Source organism: Pieris napi, chromosome 2 (assembly GCF_905475465.1).
Source record: "Pieris napi chromosome 2, ilPieNapi1.2, whole genome shotgun sequence".
Taxonomy (NCBI): Eukaryota; Metazoa; Arthropoda; class Insecta; order Lepidoptera; family Pieridae; genus Pieris; species Pieris napi.
The window spans coordinates 4,303,435-4,322,295 of NC_062235.1; positions in this window are offsets into that span (position 1 = coordinate 4,303,435).

Below are 18,861 nucleotides of genomic sequence, written 5' to 3' on the forward strand. Positions count from 1 at the left end.
CATATTGAGGTTAGCCGTCAAAAGCTGTTTCTAATGTGTTTTTTTCCTTATGTTAAAGATTCGCGCGTTATATGTTGGCTTGCTTGCGAGTGTGAGGCAAGTGTGTGCCTTGCTGGTTGAAATGGACTGCCAATGTGGTGCGGTCATGGTGTGTTCCGGTCAATATGTATGTAAGTATTTAAATTTTTTTTTAAATTTATATTTTATTTTTTTTTGTGAAACTTATGTTTACATTAATTGTCACACATTTTAGATGTAAGATTTTGTAAAATAATTAGTAGATTTTGTACTGTGTGTGATATTGTAAGCTTAATAACTAACTAAATAAATAAATAAATAAATATAAGAAGAAATCATAGTGGGTGGTTTCGATCCCCACCCGCCTCTTATAAAAGAAAGGCCTCAGTGTGCCACGGGCTCTGTTGTAGTTCGGACGTTGACAAGAAAAGTGGTTAGTGTCGAGGCCGCATACTGTGAGTACGTTCTGTTTTATTTTTATTCGATGGTTTTTGTGTAATTGTTTTAAGGTTAACGGTTGTTTTTTAAAATACCCAAAGTCGTGTTGTTTTGATTGTATGAGTTAATTTTAAGGTAGATTTAGTGTGATTTCGAGAATACCGTGATTTGTTCTATAATGAAGTTATTTTTGGTTAAATCACTTCGTAGCTTATTTCGAATAGTTTTTTTTTATTTGATTAACTTCTGGTTGCTAAAATCAGAAGTGGGATAGGAATTCGCTCACAAATAAGCCTTGTAAACAACCGTTAATTTAGAATAATTTGCCACGTGCTCCCATGAACGGTCAATTAGGACGCCGCCGCCTCGCTCTCATATTGAGGTTAGCCGTCAAAAGCTGTTTCTAATGTGTTTTTTCCTTATGTTAAAGATTCGCGCGTGATATGTTGGCTTGCTTGCGAGTGTGAGGCAAGTGTGTGCCTTGCTGGTTGAAACGGACTGCCAATGTGGTGCGGTCATGGTGTGTTCCGGTCAATATGTATGTAAGTATTTCAATTTTTTTTTTTAATTTAAATTTAAATTTTTTTTTGTGACACTTATGTTTACATTAATCGTCACACATTTTAGATGTAAGATTTTGTAAAATAATTAGTAGATTTTGTACTGTGTGTGATATTGTAAGCTTAATAACTAACTAAATAAATAAATAAATAAATAAATATAAGAAGAAATCATAGTGGGTGGTTTCGATCCCCACCCGCCTCCTATAAAAGAAAGGCCTCAGTGTGCCACGGGCTCTGTTGTAGTTCGGACGTTGACAAGAAAAGTGGTTAGTTTCGAGGCCGCATACTGTGAGTACGTTCTGTTTTATTTTTATTCGATGGTTTTTGTGTAATTGTTTTAAGGTTAACGGTTGTTTTTAAAATACCCAAAGTCGTGTTGTTTTGATTGTATGAGTTAATTTTAAGGTAGATTTAGTGTGATTTCGAGAATACCGTGATTTGTTCTATAATGAAGTTATTTTTGGTTAAATCACTTCGTAGCTTATTTCGAATAGTTTTTTTTTTATTTGATTAACTTCTGGTTGCTAAAATCAGAAGTGGGATAGGATTTCGCTCACAAATAAGCCTTGTAAACAACTGTTAATTTTAGAATAATTTGCCATGTGCTTCCCGTGAACGGTCAATTAGGACGCCGCCGCCTCGCTCTCATATTGAGGTTAGCAAGCTGTTTCTAATGTGTTTTTTCCTTATGTTAAGGATTCGCGCGTGATATGTTGGCTTGCTTGCGAGTGTGAGGCAAGTGTGTGCCTTGCTGGTTGAAACGGACTGCCAATGTGGTGCGGTCATGGTGTGTTCCGGTCAATATGTATGTAAGTATTTCAATTTTTTTTTTATTTAATTTTAATTTTTTTTTGTGAAACTTATGTTGACATTAATTGTCAAACATTTAAGATGTAAGATTTTGTAAAATAATTAGAAGATTTTGTACTGTTTGTGATATTGTAAGCTTAATAACTAACTAAATAAATAAATATAAGCAGAAATCATAGTGGGTGGTTTCGATCCCCACCCGCCTTCTATAAAAGAAAGGCCTCAGTGTGCCACGGGCTCAGTTGTTTCTCGGACGTTGACAAGAAAAGTGCTTGGTGTCGAGGCCGCATACTGTGAGTACGTTCTGTTTTATTTTTATTCGATGGTTTTTGTGTAATTGTTTTAAGGTTAACGGATGTTTTTAAAATACCCAAAGTCGTGTTGTTTTGATTGTATGAGTTAATTTTAAGGTAGATTTAGTGTGATTTCGAATAGTTTTTTTTTATTTGATTAACTTCTGGTTGCTAAAATCAGAAGTGGGATAGGATTTCGCTCACAAATAAGCCTTGTAAACAACCGTTAATTTTAGAATAATTTGCCATGTGCTTCCCGTGAACGGTCAATTAGGACGCCGCCGCCTCGCTCTCATATTGAGGTTAGCCGTCAAAAGCTGTTTCTAATGTGTTTTTTCCTTATGTTAAAGATTCGCGCGTGATATGTTGGCTTGCTTGCGAGTGTGAGGCAAGTGTGTGCCTTGCTGGTTGAAATGGACTGCCAATGTGGTGCGGTCATGGTGTGTTCCGGTCAATATGTATGTAAGTATTTCAAATTCATTTTTTAATTTAAATTTAATTTTTTTTTGTGAAACTTATGTTTACATTAATTGTCAAACATTTAAGATGTAAGATTTTGTAAAATAATTAGAAAATTTTGTACTGTTTGTGATATTGTAGGCTTAATAACTAACTAAATAAATAAATAAATAAATATAAGAAGAAATCATAGTGGGTGGTTTCGATCCCCACCCGCCTCTTATAAAAGAAAGGCCTCAGTGTGCCACGGGCTCTGTTGTAGTTCGGACGTTGACAAGAAAAGTGGTTAGTGTCGAGGCCGCATACTGTGAGTACGTTCTGTTTTATTTTTATTCGATGGTTTTTGTGTAATTGTTTTAAGGTTAACGGATGTTTTTAAAATACCCAAAGTCGTGTTGTTTTGATTGTATGAGTTAATTTTAAGGTAGATTTAGTGTGATTTCGAATAGTTTTTTTTTATTTGATTAACTTCTGGTTGCTAAAATCAGAAGTGGGATAGGATTTCGCTCACAAATAAGCCTTGTAAACAACCGTTAATTTTAGAATAATTTGCCATGTGCTTCCCGTGAACGGTCAATTAGGACGCCGCCGCCTCGCTCTCATATTGAGGTTAGCCGTCAAAAGCTGTTTCTAATGTGTTTTTTCCTTATGTTAAAGATTCGCGCGTGATATGTTGGCTTGCTTGCGAGTGTGAGGCAAGTGTGTGCCTTGCTGGTTGAAATGGACTGCCAATGTGGTGCGGTCATGGTGTGTTCCGGTCAATATGTATGTAAGTATTTCAAATTCATTTTTTAATTTAAATTTAATTTTTTTTTGTGAAACTTATGTTTACATTAATTGTCAAACATTTAAGATGTAAGATTTTGTAAAATAATTAGAAAATTTTGTACTGTTTGTGATATTGTAGGCTTAATAACTAACTAAATAAATAAATAAATAAATATAAGAAGAAATCATAGTGGGTGGTTTCGATCCCCACCCGCCTCTTATAAAAGAAAGGCCTCAGTGTGCCACGGGCTCTGTTGTAGTTCGGACGTTGACAAGAAAAGTGGTTAGTGTCGAGGCCGCATACTGTGAGTACGTTCTGTTTTATTTTTATTCGATGGTTTTTGTGTAATTGTTTTAAGGTTAACGGTTGTTTTTAAAATACCCAAAGTCGTGTTGTTTTGATTGTATGAGTTAATTTTAAGGTAGATTTAGTGTGATTTCGAATAGTTTTTTTTTATTTGATTAACTTCTGGTTGCTAAAATCAGAAGTGGGATAGGATTTCGCTCACAATTTTAAACAATCGTTAATTTTAGAATAATTTGCCACGTGCTCCCATGAACGGTCAATTAGGACGCCGCCGCCTCGCTCTCATATTGAGGTTAGCCGTCAAAAGCTGTTTCTAATGTGTTTTTTCCTTATGTTAAAGATTCGCGCGTGATATGTTGGCTTGCTTGCGAGTGTGAGGCAAGTGTGTGCCTTGCTGGTTGAAACGGACTGCCAATGTGGTGCGGTCATGGTGTGTTCCGGTCAATATGTATGTAAGTATTTCAAATTTATTTTTTAATTTAAATTTAATTTTTTTTTGTGAAACTTATGTTTACATTAATTGTCAAACATTTAAGATGTAAGATTTTGTAAAATAATTAGAATATTTTGTACTGTTTGTGATATTGTAAGCTTAATAACTAACTAACTAAATAAATAAATATAAGCAGAAATCATAGTGGATGGTTTCGATCCCCACCCGCCTTCTATAAAAGAAAGGCCTCAATGTGCCACGGGCTCAGTTGTTGCTCGGACGTTGACAAGAAAAGTGCTTGGTGTCGAGGCCGCATACTGTGAGTACGTTCCGTTTTATTTTTATTCGATGGTTTTTGTGTAATTGTTTTAAGGTTAACGGTTGTTTTTAAAATACCCAAAGTCGTGTTGTTTTGATTGTATGAGTTAATTTTAAGGTAGATTTAGTGATTTCGAGAATACCGTGATTTGTTCTATAATGAAGTTATTTTTGGTTAAATCACTTCGTAGCTTATTTCGAATAGTTTTTTTTTTATTTGATTATGACTTCTGGTTGCTAAAATCAGAATAGGGATAGAATTTCGCTCACAAATAAGTCTTTTAAACAATCGTTAATTTTAGAATAATTTGCCACGTGCTTCCCGTGAACGGTCAATTAGGACGCCGCCGCCTCGCTCTCATATTGAGGGTAGCCGTCAAAAGCTGTTTCTAATGTGTTTTTTCCTTATGTTACGGATTCGCACGTGATATGTTGGCTTGCTTGCGAGTGTGAGGCAAGTGTGTGCCTTGCTGGTTGAAACGGACTGCCAATGTGGTGCGGTCATGGTGTGTTCCGGTCAATATGTATGTAAGTATTTCAAATTTTTTTTTAATTGAAATTTAATTTTTTTTTGTGAAACTTATGTTTACATTAATCGTCACACATTTTAGATGTAAGATATTGTAAAATAATTAGTAGATTTTGTACTGTGTGTGATATTGTAAGCTTAATAACTAAGCTAACTTAATAACTAACTAAATAAATAAATAAATAAATAAATATAAGAAGAAATCATAGTGGGTGGTTTCGATCCCCACCCGCCTCCTATAAAAGAAAGGCCTCAGTGTGCCACGGGCTCAGTTGTTGCTCGGACGTTGAAAAGAAAAGTGGTTAGTTTCGAGGCCGCATACTGTGAGTACGTTCTGTTTTATTTTTATTCGATGGTTTTTGTGTAATTGTTTTAAGGTTAACGGTTGTTTTTAAAATACCCAAAGTCGTGTTGTTTTGATTGTATGAGTTAATTTTAAGGTAGATTTAGTGTGATTTCGAGAATACCGTGATTTGTTCTATAATGAAGTTATTTTTGGTTAAATCACTTCGTAGCTTATTTCGAATAGTTTTTTTTTTTTTATTATGACTTCTGGTTGCTAAAATCAGAAGTGGGATAGAATTTCGCTCACAAATAAGTCTTTTAAACAATCGTTAATTTTAGAATAATTTGCCACGTGCTCCCATGAACGGTCAATTAGGACGCCGCCGCCTCGCTCTCATATTGAGGTTAGCCGTCAAAAGCTGTTTCTTATGTGTTTTTTCCTTATGTTAAAGATTCGCGCGTGATATGTTGGCTTGCTTGCGAGTGTGAGGCAAGTGTGTGCCTTGCTGGTTGAAACGGACTGCCAATGTGGTGCGGTCATGGTGTGTTCCGGTCAATATGTATGTGTTTCAATTTTTTTTTTAAATTTTAATTTAAATTTAATTTTTTTTGTGAAACTTATGTTTACATTAATCGTCACACATTTTAGATGTAAGATTTTGTAAAATAATTAGTAGATTTTGTACTGTGTGTGATATTGTAAGCTTAATAACTAACTTAATAACTAACTAAATAAATAAATATAAGAAGAAATCATAGTGGGTGGTTTCGATCCCCACCCGCCTCCTATAAAAGAAAGGCCTCAGTGTGCCACGGGCTCAGTTGTTGCTCGGACGTTGACAAGAAAAGTGCTTGGTGTCGAGGCCGCATACTGTGAGTACGTTCCGTTTTATTTTTATTCGATGGTTTTTGTGTAATTGTTTTAAGGTTAACGGTTGTTTTTAAAATACCCAAAGTCGTGTTGTTTTGATTGTATGAGTTAATTTTAAGGTAGATTTAGTGATTTCGAGAATACCGTGATTTGTTCTATAATGAAGTTATTTTTGGTTAAATCACTTCGTAGCTTATTTCGAATAGTTTTTTTTTTATTTGATTATGACTTCTGGTTGCTAAAATCAGAATAGGGATAGAATTTCGCTCACAAATAAGTCTTTTAAACAATCGTTAATTTTAGAATAATTTGCCACGTGCTTCCCGTGAACGGTCAATTAGGACGCCGCCGCCTCGCTCTCATATTGAGGGTAGCCGTCAAAAGCTGTTTCTAATGTGTTTTTTCCTTATGTTACGGATTCGCACGTGATATGTTGGCTTGCTTGCGAGTGTGAGGCAAGTGTGTGCCTTGCTGGTTGAAACGGACTGCCAATGTGGTGCGGTCATGGTGTGTTCCGGTCAATATGTATGTAAGTATTTCAAATTTTTTTTTTAATTTAAATTTAATTTTTTTTTGTGAAACTTATGTTTACATTAATCGTCACACATTTTAGATGTAAGATTTTGTAAAATAATTAGTAGATTTTGTACTGTGTGTGATATTGTAAGCTTAATAACTAAGCTAACTTAATAACTAACTAAATAAATAAATAAATAAATAAATAAATAAATAAATATAAGAAGAAATCATAGTGGGTGGTTTCGATCCCCACCCGCCTCCTATAAAAGAAAGGCCTCAGTGTGCCACGGGCTCAGTTGTTGCTCGGACGTTGAAAAGAAAAGTGGTTAGTTTCGAGGCCGCATACTGTGAGTACGTTCTGATTTATTTTTATTCGATGGTTTTTGTGTAATTGTTTTAAGGTTAACGGTTGTTTTTAAAATACCCAAAGTCGTGTTGTTTTGATTGTATGAGTTAATTTTAAGGTAGATTTAGTGTGATTTCGAATAGTTTTTTTTTATTTGATTAACTTCTGGTTGCTAAAATCAGAAGTGGGATAGGATTTCGCTCACAAATAAGCCTTGTAAACAACCGTTAATTTTAGAATAATTTGCCATGTGCTTCCCGTGAACGGTCAATTAGGACGCCGCCGCCTCGCTCTCATATTGAGGTTAGCCGTCAAAAGCTGTTTCTAATGTGTTTTTTTCCTTATGTTAAAGATTCGCGCGTTATATGTTGGCTTGCTTGCGAGTGTGAGGCAAGTGTGTGCCTTGCTGGTTGAAATGGACTGCCAATGTGGTGCGGTCATGGTGTGTTCCGGTCAATATGTATGTAAGTATTTAAATTTTTTTTTAAATTTATATTTTATTTTTTTTTGTGAAACTTATGTTTACATTAATTGTCACACATTTTAGATGTAAGATTTTGTAAAATAATTAGTAGATTTTGTACTGTGTGTGATATTGTAAGCTTAATAACTAACTAAATAAATAAATAAATAAATATAAGAAGAAATCATAGTGGGTGGTTTCGATCCCCACCCGCCTCTTATAAAAGAAAGGCCTCAGTGTGCCACGGGCTCTGTTGTAGTTCGGACGTTGACAAGAAAAGTGGTTAGTGTCGAGGCCGCATACTGTGAGTACGTTCTGTTTTATTTTTATTCGATGGTTTTTGTGTAATTGTTTTAAGGTTAACGGTTGTTTTTAAAATACCCAAAGTCGTGTTGTTTTGATTGTATGAGTTAATTTTAAGGTAGATTTAGTGTGATTTCGAGAATACCGTGATTTGTTCTATAATGAAGTTATTTTTGGTTAAATCACTTCGTAGCTTATTTCGAATAGTTTTTTTTTATTTGATTAACTTCTGGTTGCTAAAATCAGAAGTGGGATAGGATTTCGCTCACAAATAAGCCTTGTAAACAACCGTTAATTTTAGAATAATTTGCCACGTGCTCCCCGTGAACGGTCAATTAGGACGCCGCCGCCTCGCTCTCATATTGAGGTTAGCCGTCAAAAGCTGTTTCTAATGTGTTTTTTCCTTATGTTAAAGATTCGCGCGTGATATGTTGGCTTGCTTGCGAGTGTGAGGCAAGTGTGTGCCTTGCTGGTTGAAACGGACTGCCAATGTGGTGCGGTCATGGTGTGTTCCGGTCAATATGTATGTAAGTATTTCAAATTTATTTTTTAATTTAAATTTAATTTTTTTTTGTGAAACTTATGTTTACATTAATTGTCAAACATTTAAGATGTAAGATTTTGTAAAATAATTAGAAAATTTTGTACTGTTTGTGATATTGTAAGCTTAATAACTAACTAAATAAATAAATATAAGCAGAAATCATAGTGGATGGTTTCGATCCCCACCCGCCTTCTATAAAAGAAAGGCCTCAGTGTGCCACGGGCTCAGTTGTTGCTCGGACGTTGACAAGAAAAGTGCTTGGTGTCGAGGCCGCATACTGTGAGTACGTTCCGTTTTATTTTTATTCGATGGTTTTTGTGTAATTGTTTTAAGGTTAACGGTTGTTTTTAAAATACCCAAAGTCGTGTTGTTTTGATTGTATGAGTTAATTTTAAGGTAGATTTAGTGATTTCGAGAATACCGTGATTTGTTCTATAATGAAGTTATTTTTGGTTAAATCACTTCGTAGCTTATTTCGAATAGTTTTTTTTTTATTTGATTATGACTTCTGGTTGCTAAAATCAGAATAGGGATAGAATTTCGCTCACAAATAAGTCTTTTAAACAATCGTTAATTTTAGAATAATTTGCCACGTGCTTCCCGTGAACGGTCAATTAGGACGCCGCCGCCTCGCTCTCATATTGAGGGTAGCCGTCAAAAGCTGTTTCTAATGTGTTTTTTCCTTATGTTACGGATTCGCACGTGATATGTTGGCTTGCTTGCGAGTGTGAGGCAAGTGTGTGCCTTGCTGGTTGAAACGGACTGCCAATGTGGTGCGGTCATGGTGTGTTCCGGTCAATATGTATGTAAGTATTTCAAATTTTTTTTTAATTGAAATTTAATTTTTTTTTGTGAAACTTATGTTTACATTAATCGTCACACATTTTAGATGTAAGATTTTGTAAAATAATTAGTAGATTTTGTACTGTGTGTGATATTGTAAGCTTAATAACTAAGCTAACTTAATAACTAACTAAATAAATAAATAAATAAATAAATATAAGAAGAAATCATAGTGGGTGGTTTCGATCCCCACCCGCCTCCTATAAAAGAAAGGCCTCAGTGTGCCACGGGCTCAGTTGTTGCTCGGACGTTGAAAAGAAAAGTGGTTAGTTTCGAGGCCGCATACTGTGAGTACGTTCTGTTTTATTTTTATTCGATGGTTTTTGTGTAATTGTTTTAAGGTTAACGGTTGTTTTTAAAATACCCAAAGTCGTGTTGTTTTGATTGTATGAGTTAATTTTAAGGTAGATTTAGTGTGATTTCGAGAATACCGTGATTTGTTCTATAATGAAGTTATTTTTGGTTAAATCACTTCGTAGCTTATTTCGAATAGTTTTTTTTTTTTTATTATGACTTCTGGTTGCTAAAATCAGAAGTGGGATAGAATTTCGCTCACAAATAAGTCTTTTAAACAATCGTTAATTTTAGAATAATTTGCCACGTGCTCCCATGAACGGTCAATTAGGACGCCGCCGCCTCGCTCTCATATTGAGGTTAGCCGTCAAAAGCTGTTTCTTATGTGTTTTTTCCTTATGTTAAAGATTCGCGCGTGATATGTTGGCTTGCTTGCGAGTGTGAGGCAAGTGTGTGCCTTGCTGGTTGAAACGGACTGCCAATGTGGTGCGGTCATGGTGTGTTCCGGTCAATATGTATGTGTTTCAATTTTTTTTTTAAATTTTAATTTAAATTTAATTTTTTTTTGTGAAACTTATGTTTACATTAATCGTCACACATTTTAGATGTAAGATTTTGTAAAATAATTAGTAGATTTTGTACTGTGTGTGATATTGTAAGCTTAATAACTAACTTAATAACTAACTAAATAAATAAATATAAGAAGAAATCATAGTGGGTGGTTTCGATCCCCACCCGCCTCCTATAAAAGAAAGGCCTCAGTGTGCCACGGGCTCAGTTGTTGCTCGGACGTTGAAAAGAAAAGTGGTTAGTTTCGAGGCCGCATACTGTGAGTACGTTCTGTTTTATTTTTATTCGATGGTTTTTGTGTAATTGTTTTAAGGTTAACGGTTGTTTTTAAAATACCCAAAGTCGTGTTGTTTTGATTGTATGAGTTAATTTTAAGGTAGATTTAGTGTGATTTCGAGAATACCGTGATTTGTTCTATAATGAAGTTATTTTTGGTTAAATCACTTCGTAGCTTATTTCGAATAGTTTTTTTTTTATTTGATTAACTTCTGGTTGCTAAAATCAGAAGTGGGATAGGATTTCGCTCACAAATAAGCCTTGTAAACAACTGTTAATTTTAGAATAATTTGCCATGTGCTTCCCGTGAACGGTCAATTAGGACGCCGCCGCCTCGCTCTCATATTGAGGTTAGCAAGCTGTTTCTAATGTGTTTTTTCCTTATGTTAAGGATTCGCGCGTGATATGTTGGCTTGCTTGCGAGTGTGAGGCAAGTGTGTGCCTTGCTGGTTGAAACGGACTGCCAATGTGGTGCGGTCATGGTGTGTTCCGGTCAATATGTATGTAAGTATTTCAATTTTTTTTTTTATTTAATTTTAATTTTTTTTTGTGAAACTTATGTTTAGTTTTTAGTTTACATTAATTGTCAAACATTTAAGATGTAAGATTTTGTAAAATAATTAGAAAATTTTGTACTGTTTGTGATATTGTAAGCTTAATAACTAACTAACTAAATGAATAAATATAAGCAGAAATCATAGTGGATGGTTTCGATCCCCACCCGCCTTCTATAAAAGAAAGGCCTCAGTGTGCCACGGGCTCAGTTGTTGCTCGGACGTTGACAAGAAAAGTGCTTGGTGTCGAGGCCGCATACTGTGAGTACGTTCCGTTTTATTTTTATTCGATGGTTTTTGTGTAATTGTTTTAAGGTTAACGGTTGTTTTTAAAATACCCAAAGTCGTGTTGTTTTGATTGTATGAGTTAATTTTAAGGTAGATTTAGTGATTTCGAGAATACCGTGATTTGTTCTATAATGAAGTTATTTTTGGTTAAATCACTTCGTAGCTTATTTCGAATAGTTTTTTTTTTATTTGATTATGACTTCTGGTTGCTAAAATCAGAATAGGGATAGAATTTCGCTCACAAATAAGTCTTTTAAACAATCGTTAATTTTAGAATAATTTGCCACGTGCTTCCCGTGAACGGTCAATTAGGACGCCGCCGCCTCGCTCTCATATTGAGGGTAGCCGTCAAAAGCTGTTTCTAATGTGTTTTTTCCTTATGTTACGGATTCGCACGTGATATGTTGGCTTGCTTGCGAGTGTGAGGCAAGTGTGTGCCTTGCTGGTTGAAACGGACTGCCAATGTGGTGCGGTCATGGTGTGTTCCGGTCAATATGTATGTAAGTATTTCAAATTTTTTTTTTAATTTAAATTTAATTTTTTTTATGTGAAACTTATGTTTACATTAATCGTCACACATTTTAGATGTAAGATTTTGTAAAATAATTAGTAGATTTTGTACTGTGTGTGATATTGTAAGCTTAATAACTAAGCTAACTTAATAACTAACTAAATAAATAAATAAATAAATAAATAAATATAAGAAGAAATCATAGTGGGTGGTTTCGATCCCCACCCGCCTCCTATAAAAGAAAGGCCTCAGTGTGCCACGGGCTCAGTTGTTGCTCGGACGTTGAAAAGAAAAGTGGTTAGTTTCGAGGCCGCATACTGTGAGTACGTTCTGTTTTATTTTTATTCGATGGTTTTTGTGTAATTGTTTTAAGGTTAACGGTTGTTTTTAAAATACCCAAAGTCGTGTTGTTTTGATTGTATGAGTTAATTTTAAGGTAGATTTAGTGTGATTTCGAATAGTTTTTTTTTATTTGATTAACTTCTGGTTGCTAAAATCAGAAGTGGGATAGGATTTCGCTCACAAATAAGCCTTGTAAACAACCGTTAATTTTAGAATAATTTGCCATGTGCTTCCCGTGAACGGTCAATTAGGACGCCGCCGCCTCGCTCTCATATTGAGGTTAGCCGTCAAAAGCTGTTTCTAATGTGTTTTTTTCCTTATGTTAAAGATTCGCGCGTGATATGTTGGCTTGCTTGCGAGTGTGAGGCAAGTGTGTGCCTTGCTGGTTGAAATGGACTGCCAATGTGGTGCGGTCATGTTGTGTTCCGGTCAATATGTATGTAAGTATTTAAATTTTTTTTTAAATTTATATTTTTTTTTTTTTGTGAAACTTATGTTTACATTAATTGTCACACATTTTAGATGTAAGATTTTGTAAAATAATTAGTAGATTTTGTACTGTGTGTGATATTGTAAGCTTAATAACTAACTAAATAAATAAATAAATAAATATAAGAAGAAATCATAGTGGGTGGTTTCGATCCCCACCCGCCTCTTATAAAAGAAAGGCCTCAGTGTGCCACGGGCTCTGTTGTAGTTCGGACGTTGACAAGAAAAGTGGTTAGTGTCGAGGCCGCATACTGTGAGTACGTTCTGTTTTATTTTTATTCGATGGTTTTTGTGTAATTGTTTTAAGGTTAACGGTTGTTTTTAAAATACCCAAAGTCGTGTTGTTTTGATTGTATGAGTTAATTTTAAGGTAGATTTAGTGTGATTTCGAGAATACCGTGATTTGTTCTATAGTGAAGTTATTTTTGGTTAAATCACTTCGTAGCTTATTTCGAATAGTTTTTTTTTATTTGATTAACTTCTGGTTGCTAAAATCAGAAGTGGGATAGGATTTCGCTCACAAATAAGCCTTGTAAACAACCGTTAATTTTAGAATAATTTGCCACGTGCTCCCCGTGAACGGTCAATTAGGACGCCGCCGCCTCGCTCTCATATTGAGGTTAGCCGTCAAAAGCTGTTTCTAATGTGTTTTTTCCTTATGTTAAAGATTCGCGCGTGATATGTTGGCTTGCTTGCGAGTGTGAGGCAAGTGTGTGCCTTGCTGGTTGAAACGGACTGCCAATGTGGTGCGGTCATGGTGTGTTCCGGTCAATATGTATGTAAGTATTTCAAATTTATTTTTTAATTTAAATTTAATTTTTTTTTGTGAAACTTATGTTTACATTAATTGTCAAACATTTAAGATGTAAGATTTTGTAAAATAATTAGAAAATTTTGTACTGTTTGTGATATTGTAAGCTTAATAACTAACTAAATAAATAAATATAAGCAGAAATCATAGTGGATGGTTTCGATCCCCACCCGCCTTCTATAAAAGAAAGGCCTCAGTGTGCCACGGGCTCAGTTGTTGCTCGGACGTTGACAAGAAAAGTGCTTGGTGTCGAGGCCGCATACTGTGAGTACGTTCCGTTTTATTTTTATTCGATGGTTTTTGTGTAATTGTTTTAAGGTTAACGGTTGTTTTTAAAATACCCAAAGTCGTGTTGTTTTGATTGTATGAGTTAATTTTAAGGTAGATTTAGTGATTTCGAGAATACCGTGATTTGTTCTATAATGAAGTTATTTTTGGTTAAATCACTTCGTAGCTTATTTCGAATAGTTTTTTTTTTATTTGATAATGACTTCTGGTTGCTAAAATCAGAATAGGGATAGAATTTCGCTCACAAATAAGTCTTTTAAACAATCGTTAATTTTAGAATAATTTGCCACGTGCTTCCCGTGAACGGTCAATTAGGACGCCGCCGCCTCGCTCTCATATTGAGGGTAGCCGTCAAAAGCTGTTTCTAATGTGTTTTTTCCTTATGTTACGGATTCGCACGTGATATGTTGGCTTGCTTGCGAGTGTGAGGCAAGTGTGTGCCTTGCTGGTTGAAACGGACTGCCAATGTGGTGCGGTCATGGTGTGTTCCGGTCAATATGTATGTAAGTATTTCAAATTTTTTTTTTAATTTAAATTTAATTTTTTTTTGTGAAACTTATGTTTACATTAATCGTCACACATTTTAGATGTAAGATTTTGTAAAATAATTAGTAGATTTTGTACTGTGTGTGATATTGTAAGCTTAATAACTAAGCTAACTTAATAACTAACTAAATAAATAAATAAATAAATAAATAAATATAAGAAGAAATCATAGTGGGTGGTTTCGATCCCCACCCGCCTCCTATAAAAGAAAGGCCTCAGTGTGCCACGGGCTCAGTTGTTGCTCGGACGTTGAAAAGAAAAGTGGTTAGTTTCGAGGCCGCATACTGTGAGTACGTTCTGTTTTATTTTTATTCGATGGTTTTTGTGTAATTGTTTTAAGGTTAACGGTTGTTTTTAAAATACCCAAAGTCGTGTTGTTTTGATTGTATGAGTTAATTTTAAGGTAGATTTAGTGTGATTTCGAGAATACCGTGATTTGTTCTATAATGAAGTTATTTTTGGTTAAATCACTTCGTAGCTTATTTCGAATAGTTTTTTTTTTTGATTATGACTTCTGGTTGCTAAAATCAGAAGTGGGATAGAATTTCGCTCACAAATAAGTCTTTTAAACAATCGTTAATTTTAGAATAATTTGCCACGTGCTCCCATGAACGGTCAATTAGGACGCCGCCGCCTCGCTCTCATATTGAGGTTAGCCGTCAAAAGCTGTTTCTTATGTGTTTTTTCCTTATGTTAAAGATTCGCGCGTGATATGTTGGCTTGCTTGCGAGTGTGAGGCAAGTGTGTGCCTTGCTGGTTGAAACGGACTGCCAATGTGGTGCGGTCATGGTGTGTTCCGGTCAATATGTATGTGTTTCAATTTTTTTTTTAAATTTTAATTTAAATTTAATTTTTTTTTGTGAAACTTATGTTTACATTAATCGTCACACATTTTAGATGTAAGATTTTGTAAAATAATTAGTAGATTTTGTACTGTGTGTGATATTGTAAGCTTAATAACTAACTTAATAACTAACTAAATAAATAAATATAAGAAGAAATCATAGTGGGTGGTTTCGATCCCCACCCGCCTCCTATAAAAGAAAGGCCTCAGTGTGCCACGGGCTCAGTTGTTGCTCGGACGTTGAAAAGAAAAGTGGTTAGTTTCGAGGCCGCATACTGTGAGTACGTTCTGTTTTATTTTTATTCGATGGTTTTTGTGTAATTGTTTTAAGGTTAACGGTTGTTTTTAAAATACCCAAAGTCGTGTTGTTTTGATTGTATGAGTTAATTTTAAGGTAGATTTAGTGTGATTTCGAGAATACCGTGATTTGTTCTATAATGAAGTTATTATTGGTTAAATCACTTCGTAGCTTATTTCGAATAGTTTTTTTTTTATTTGATTAACTTCTGGTTGCTAAAATCAGAAGTGGGATAGGATTTCGCTCACAAATAAGCCTTGTAAACAACTGTTAATTTTAGAATAATTTGCCATGTGCTTCCCGTGAACGGTCAATTAGGACGCCGCCGCCTCGCTCTCATATTGAGGTTAGCAAGCTGTTTCTAATGTGTTTTTTCCTTATGTTAAGGATTCGCGCGTGATATGTTGGCTTGCTTGCGAGTGTGAGGCAAGTGTGTGCCTTGCTGGTTGAAACGGACTGCCAATGTGGTGCGGTCATGGTGTGTTCCGGTCAATATGTATGTAAGTATTTCAATTTTTTTTTTTATTTAATTTTAATTTTTTTTTGTGAAACTTATGTTTAGTTTTTAGTTTACATTAATTGTCAAACATTTAAGATGTAAGATTTTGTAAAATAATTAGAAAATTTTGTACTGTTTGTGATATTGTAAGCTTAATAACTAACTAACTAAATGAATAAATATAAGCAGAAATCATAGTGGATGGTTTCGATCCCCACCCGCCTTCTATAAAAGAAAGGCCTCAGTGTGCCACGGGCTCAGTTGTTGCTCGGACGTTGAAAAGAAAAGTGGTTAGTTTCGAGGCCGCATACTGTGAGTACGTTCTGTTTTATTTTTATTCGATGGTTTTTGTGTAATTGTTTTAAGGTTAACGGTTGTTTTTAAAATACCCAAAGTCGTGTTGTTTTGATTGTATGAGTTAATTTTAAGGTAGATTTAGTGTGATTTCGAGAATACCGTGATTTGTTCTATAATGAAGTTATTTTTGGTTAAATCACTTCGTAGCTTATTTCGAATAGTTTTTTTTTTTGATTATGACTTCTGGTTGCTAAAATCAGAAGTGGGATAGAATTTCGCTCACAAATAAGTCTTTTAAACAATCGTTAATTTTAGAATAATTTGCCACGTGCTCCCATGAACGGTCAATTAGGACGCCGCCGCCTCGCTCTCATATTGAGGTTAGCCGTCAAAAGCTGTTTCTTATGTGTTTTTTCCTTATGTTAAAGATTCGCGCGTGATATGTTGGCTTGCTTGCGAGTGTGAGGCAAGTGTGTGCCTTGCTGGTTGAAACGGACTGCCAATGTGGTGCGGTCATGGTGTGTTCCGGTCAATATGTATGTGTTTCAATTTTTTTTTTAAATTTTAATTTAAATTTAATTTTTTTTTGTGAAACTTATGTTTACATTAATCGTCACACATTTTAGATGTAAGATTTTGTAAAATAATTAGTAGATTTTGTACTGTGTGTGATATTGTAAGCTTAATAACTAACTTAATAACTAACTAAATAAATAAATATAAGAAGAAATCATAGTGGGTGGTTTCGATCCCCACCCGCCTCCTATAAAAGAAAGGCCTCAGTGTGCCACGGGCTCAGTTGTTGCTCGGACGTTGAAAAGAAAAGTGGTTAGTTTCGAGGCCGCATACTGTGAGTACGTTCTGTTTTATTTTTATTCGATGGTTTTTGTGTAATTGTTTTAAGGTTAACGGTTGTTTTTAAAATACCCAAAGTCGTGTTGTTTTGATTGTATGAGTTAATTTTAAGGTAGATTTAGTGTGATTTCGAGAATACCGTGATTTGTTCTATAATGAAGTTATTATTGGTTAAATCACTTCGTAGCTTATTTCGAATAGTTTTTTTTTTATTTGATTAACTTCTGGTTGCTAAAATCAGAAGTGGGATAGGATTTCGCTCACAAATAAGCCTTGTAAACAACTGTTAATTTTAGAATAATTTGCCATGTGCTTCCCGTGAACGGTCAATTAGGACGCCGCCGCCTCGCTCTCATATTGAGGTTAGCAAGCTGTTTCTAATGTGTTTTTTCCTTATGTTAAGGATTCGCGCGTGATATGTTGGCTTGCTTGCGAGTGTGAGGCAAGTGTGTGCCTTGCTGGTTGAAACGGACTGCCAATGTGGTGCGGTCATGGTGTGTTCCGGTCAATATGTATGTAAGTATTTCAATTTTTTTTTTTATTTAATTTTAATTTTTTTTTGTGAAACTTATGTTTAGTTTTTAGTTTACATTAATTGTCAAACATTTAAGATGTAAGATTTTGTAAAATAATTAGAAAATTTTGTACTGTTTGTGATATTGTAAGCTTAATAACTAACTAACTAAATGAATAAATATAAGCAGAAATCATAGTGGATGGTTTCGATCCCCACCCGCCTTCTATAAAAGAAAGGCCTCAGTGTGCCACGGGCTCAGTTGTTGCTCGGACGTTGACAAGAAAAGTGCTTGGTGTCGAGGCCGCATACTGTGAGTACGTTCTGTTTTATTTTTATTCGATGGTTTTTGTGTAATTGTTTTAAGGTTAACGGTTGTTTTTAAAATACCCAAAGTCGTGTTGTTTTGATTGTATGAGTTAATTTTAAGGTAGATTTAGTGTGATTTCGAGAATACCGTGATTTGTTCTATAATGAAGTTATTATTGGTTAAATCACTTCGTAGCTTATTTCGAATAGTTTTTTTTTTATTTGATTAACTTCTGGTTGCTAAAATCAGAAGTGGGATAGGATTTCGCTCACAAATAAGCCTTGTAAACAACTGTTAATTTTAGAATAATTTGCCATGTGCTTCCCGTGAACGGTCAATTAGGACGCCGCCGCCTCGCTCTCATATTGAGGTTAGCAAGCTGTTTCTAATGTGTTTTTTCCTTATGTTAAGGATTCGCGCGTGATATGTTGGCTTGCTTGCGAGTGTGAGGCAAGTGTGTGCCTTGCTGGTTGAAACGGACTGCCAATGTGGTGCGGTCATGGTGTGTTCCGGTCAATATGTATGTAAGTATTTCAATTTTTTTTTTTATTTAATTTTAATTTTTTTTTGTGAAACTTATGTTTAGTTTTTAGTTTACATTAATTGTCAAACATTTAAGATGTAAGATTTTGTAAAATAATTAGAAAATTTTGTACTGTTTGTGATATTGTAAGCTTAATAACTAACTAACTAAATGAATAAATATAAGCAGAAATCATAGTGGATGGTTTCGATCCCCACCCGCCTTCTATAAAAGAAAGGCCTCAGTGTGCCACGGGCTCAGTTGTTGCTCGGACGTTGACAAGAAAAGTGCTTGGTGTCGAGGCCGCATACTGTGAGTACGTTCCGTTTTATTTTTATTCGATGGTTTTTGTGTAATTGTTTTAAGGTTAACGGTTGTTTTTAAAATACCCAAAGTCGTGTTGTTTTGATTGTATGAGTTAATTTTAAGGTAGATTTAGTGATTTCGAGAATACCGTGATTTGTTCTATAATGAAGTTATTTTTGGTTAAATCACTTCGTAGCTTATTTCGAATAGTTTTTTTTTTATTTGATTATGACTTCTGGTTGCTAAAATCAGAATAGGGATAGAATTTCGCTCACAAATAAGTCTTTTAAACAATCGTTAATTTTAGAATAATTTGCCACGTGCTTCCCGTGAACG